Source organism: Chenopodium quinoa, unplaced genomic scaffold (assembly GCF_001683475.1).
Source record: "Chenopodium quinoa cultivar QQ74 unplaced genomic scaffold, ASM168347v1, whole genome shotgun sequence".
NCBI lineage: Eukaryota > Viridiplantae > Streptophyta > Magnoliopsida > Caryophyllales > Amaranthaceae > Chenopodium > Chenopodium quinoa.
Window position 1 is genome coordinate 1 of NW_018742375.1, and position 5,477 is coordinate 5,477.

Sequence of the window (5,477 nt, forward strand, 5' to 3'; positions counted from 1 at the left end):
GCTAAGCCTATCTCGATGTTGCTACTGCTTTGCTTGAGGTGGTTGTGACTGATGATCTATCACACACTACCGGTCGGTCTTGAACCAAAGTAGTCACAACCCTGAACATATGGATGCCCCTCAACTCAGTCTTGGCATTAGATTTATGCTGAAAAGAGGCAGACCTACAGCACAAGTTAGCATAATTAAAAATAAATTCTGAAACAACCTAGAAATGAAAAAATTAACAGATTAAAAAAAGAGCGTACCTTTCATAGGATATATGTACAATTGCAAGGAAATGTTACTTAACTTTCCGCCTCCGTTTCATGCATCAGCTTCAAAATCTTTTTTTTATTCTCTTCGACAAATTTATTATCTGCCTTAAAATTATTTTCACATTTACCCTCTAGCCTTGCATCACGTGACCCTCTTTGCACAATCTCAAGCAAAATTTCTATGGATTCTAATCCAACTAATATTTTGCCATCATCCGAAATCACTGGCAAAGATTTCACATCATTCAAAATCACAGTAGATTTAGGACATTTGATAATACCAAGGAGTTCCTTAAACCTTAATAGGATCGGAAACATCATCACAGACTTCCCACTTTTTGGGATTCCATCCATATCCAAGGTCAAACATTATCCACATGCGACTCAGTTTAACCCAATCATTTATAGAGCCCACGTTGAAGGTCATTAAGTTTATAAGACTTTTCCACATTTTGTAATACCTTATACATTACTTTCAGAATCTCATTAAACCTAATACTCTCAGAAATCACAACACAGAGTAGTTTGTAATACTTTTCTGTATCCTCCATCTCAGTTTTAGCTCCATTGAATATTCTAATGATACATTCATGAACCAAACTAGCACTAAACTCAACAGGAAGTGGGTCATAGTTACTTTCAAAATAAAGCATTTTTGCACTCGTAAATCGAAAACCAAATTCCTCAAAATCCTTTACTTTCCACCAATTTCCCCCAACCCCTACAGCCAACATATAAATTGAAGGTTTGTGTACCAAAATATCAACTAAAAAGTTCTCCCTAAACATAGGGTCACTATGAGAAAACACCCTTCTTTATAATCAATTGATTCTCCACATTTCAATTGGGGCATATCTTTCTTACATTACACTTATGACCCATATAACCGATACAAAACCTAGAAGACATAATCATCTCAATCAATTCCCAAGGAGCATTAGAATGCTCAAGATCTAAAAAGAACTTATCTTTATCGGAAACTTGATTTGGATGAAAATCCTCTTTCTCTACAACTTTTCCTTGAACACTTTTACTCGTTTCTCCTCCATCTTTTTTTCCGCCCCATTTGTTCAAATTCACTCTGTTACACAAAACGGGAAAAATGATAAAAGAGAAAATAAAATTAGGTCTAGCAAGTATCTTGACTCTCAAATAGACTGCCTGCCAAAAAGAAACCATGTTGTGACAGTGACAAGCAAAATTAAAATACAATCCGAAGACATGTTCCTTTAGTAATTTATTTTCTTACATATAAATCCTAACATCATAAATGGTACTATTGGAATTAAAATCGTGTATTCTTATTCAACAGTTTTTTAGTTTAGTTCGTGCACAGTTTAAAGGCTAGAGAAAACTCGACAAAATAAGCAACAGTCAGTTTAAGTAGATAAAACAAATCAAAATTAGGTTCAAAAGCTTCATGGAGTGAATTACTAGAACTCAAGTTCAAGATATTTTCCCTGATAACAGAAGGTGCTGGCATTAACTTGAGGCACAACACAAACTGAAATACATTCCAAAACAATGTAAAATTCACCAATGCAGAAATATCACACAAGCAATCATAAGAACTATAACTCACAATTAATAAAGAAGTTTAGTGTCACCACATTATTAATGTAGTGCAAGTAATTCGACAGGCCAAAGCCAAATCTTCTTTAGTACATAAATATACATAGAGATGGGGTAGCAGGCAAATTAGCATTTTTAGTGATATCCTATTCTCTGTCATTACTTCTGTCCTGATATATTTGGTACTACCACAACATCCGCAATTACAAAATAACATTAGTGATTGATTTTAAGCTGGTGAAATGTTTAGGTGTAGTGGAGTTAAAGGGGGACATGATCATTCCAGACCCCCTACTGGGACTTAGGTTAGGTAAATCAGGTCAATAAAACTAAACACAAGGAGCACCTACATGGATTTAAATTTCATTAGCTTCTGACCAAGTATGTATCCATGACAAAACAGAATTAACTTAGAAACTATATATCCTAGTTGCATTGCATTGTAAATAACTTCTATCTTCTTCCATGACATTTGCCAGAAATGAGAAACACTAACGAGTTTCCTTCCTTCCTCGGTTTATTAGATATTTAAATTATATATATCTTGCGAAAACTAAAAGGCATGTTCACATGAACTTGATATGAACCATGGTGAAAAAAAACCCAAATTAAAAATGAGGCCATTACATTGACAAAAAAACTCAGCAAAAACGAAAAAACAGAAGAAAGAATGAAAAACAAACCTGAATTAGGCCCAATTTACAAATATTTTAGGATTAGGAGATTTATGGAGCTTAAAGTCGTATATTGGGCTTGAATTTGTGAATTATACAACACAAAAAACAGAGAAAAAAACAATATACCTAAGAAAAACTAACCTCAACATCTACCATAGCCCATAGGTCCATAGCCATGGAGGTGAGAGTGAGTTGTGGGCAGTGGAAGGGAAATTAGTGTTGGTGTGGCTGGGTAGTTCTGTAGTTGTTTAAGGTTTTGGGGTATGTGGGAACAAAGTTGTCTTTTCAACTTATTTACTTCAAATTTGTTTATTGAAATATACTTACTTCAATCTATTAGACCACTGAGCTGCCTGGTTTTATTCAACAAGAGGGGACATGGAATTGTTTTATCAGTTCCTGTGCATACCAGTTGCCAGTGAGAATGCTCTTACTTGTTATGACAGAGAAGGCTATAACAATATATTGGAAAATGCTAAGCCTCATGATCATAGAAATTTACATAGGCTAACAAAATTCTTTCAAATTGATCATATGCTCTGAATTCACTGACAATGTTCATATAAAATCAGATATATTAACAAATTTAAACATCAAAATCACCAAAATGATCATGCTTAATCCACATCACAATACATCATGCTTCACAATGTCACAAAATACAAACCTAATCGAATGGCAAAATTATCGAATACTCTGCCTCAGGAACATGATTTGAAGGACTGAAATGTGTACTTACAGAGATTAGTGAGTCCATTAAAAATTTTATAATTACATCAACCTATATAACCTAAACCCTTCGCAACATCTACATTTCACATAAATGACATACATAATAAACCTAGATGATGACAGAGATTTCTCTCAAAAACAGTCACAGGAACATCGAATACTCTGCCTCAGGAACATGATTTAAAGGACTGAAATGTGTACTTACAGAGATTAGTGAGTCCATTAAAAATTTTATAATTATATCAACCTATATAACCTAAACCCTTTCACAACATCTACATTCCACATAAATGACATACATAATAAACCTAGATGATGAAGAGATTTCTCTCAAAAACAGTCACACTAATCAATTATACAGAAATAATTCCTCTTAATCAATCTTATTAAAATTATCACAATTTGAGCCAAAAATGCGCAACAAAAAAGCAAATGCTGACAATCAAACTTTAACAAAACGAAAACATGAATCAAAATTGAAGAACAGATTAAGAGAGAGAAACTGATGATACCTGAAAAGCTGAGAACTCTGAGTGCGCAGCAATGGAGGAGAGAGAAAGGTTTCTGGAAATTGTTACTGGGGTTAAGTCAGAGAAGGGGTGAGTGGGGCTGACCATTAAACCATTATTATTGGGTTTTTATTTTGATTCTTAAATTCTTGGGCTCTAATTAAAACCCTATAAAAGTCCTATAAAATAAGATCCTTTAGTATTAGGCCCTACCCAATAACCTGGCCTACTCTCAACAACTAAATTAACATTAGAAGCAAACTTAAGTAAGAAAAAACTACACAAAACCCTATAAAATAAGACAAAGCCCTGTCCACTAACATTGAAATGGTACCAGATAGTAAAGGCAAAGGGTTATGCATTCAAATGTTTCAGACAGGTTGCATCTTTTTTTTTTTTTTTTTTTTTTTTTTTTTTTTTTTTTTTTTTTTGTTGTTGTTGTGGTGATGCAACAACACTACGACAGGTTGCGTCTACATGCTGACACTGCTAGATCGAAATGAGACTAGTAGGCATGTCATGATATTAATAATACAGAGTACTGAAGCTCATATTCAAACCAATAATTAAATAAGTCCACAACAAGAAGACCTTAATTGGAATATTACCTGAAGCCCTGACCACCCTTTTTTTCTTGTCATTTGCTCTACCATCAGCCTCCAATATCCGCACCCACAACGTTTGCCGTTTTTTCTCACCATCGAAAAATGTCTTGGAAGCATAATATTTACTTCCATAATCATATCTCCAATCAGTAATACCTTCCATGAAGTCAGTATTGTCCACCTCAAATTCATTTGTTACGCCTTATAAAAGCCCACGATCAAGAAAACTTGCCTTAAGAACAAATTTGGTGTTTTCCTTCATAAAATAGTTCTCTGCTCCATCTTTATTATCAATGCTCACAAGAAAGAAATCTGGACACTCCCACTTTCCGGTTTTTGCTGATAAGTGAAGAGACTTCACTTCTAGTCCAATTAGCAAAATCTTTACTCTGGCACAAAAATGCCATTTCTCAGCCATCTACCTTTCCGCCTATAAGAACGTGCCAAGCACCATCAGCAGCTTGCCAAGCAGTTGTAGGATCTCTGAAATTGCTAGAATCAATGTCACCATCTGTTTCAGCAATTACAGGATTATGAGGCGACTTAACCTTTTAGGTTAGATGGGGATCAGGGGGTCCTTAGGGAATGCCAAATTCTGTGACTGAAAATTCTAAGTGTCTGCACCAGTATAGAAAATGACAGGTTTTCCTCCAGGGAGCATGGTGACAGACCTGGAGTAGCAGCAACCCAATTCATAAGGCTCGGTTGGGTTAAGGGCGTGTTCAATGTGAATCTAGTTGACAAGATCATGTGAGATTGAATGAACCCAAGTCATATTCCCCCATATAGCTGAGTAAGGATTATACTGATAGAACAGATGATAAACACACTTGTAGTATAATGGTCCTATACTTAAATACAGAGAACATCTCAATCAGTTTCATAACTTTATGATGCATAAACAACCAAAAGAGGATATGACATACCATTAGGATTTATGAGTTCATTAGCCCCGATACTTCAAACTCCTTTTTACTTAATTTCCCAACCAGGTCTTCAATTTGAACATTTCTAGATTCAGCGATCCCAGATATTTGACCGGCTTCTTCTGTATAAACCTTTTACTTGGCCTTCAAGGAAGCAAGTTTCTCCTTCAATTCTGTAACTTCAATCTGTCTGAGATAA

At 34.9% G+C, this 5,477-nt stretch overlaps 1 long non-coding RNA gene and 1 pseudogene across 1 annotated transcript; both read right to left on the reverse strand.

The window, feature by feature from the left end:
- LOC110697088 lies at positions 1–565 on the reverse strand. Its single transcript, XR_002506451.1, has 2 exons — positions 249–565; positions 1–164 (listed from the first exon to the last, which is right to left on the reverse strand). It is a non-coding gene; the product is annotated as an uncharacterized LOC110697088 (long non-coding RNA).
- Positions 566–1,053: 488 nt separating this feature from the next.
- On the reverse strand, positions 1,054–5,226 carry LOC110697094 (annotated as a pseudogene).
- Between the last annotated feature and the right edge of the window lie 251 nt (positions 5,227–5,477).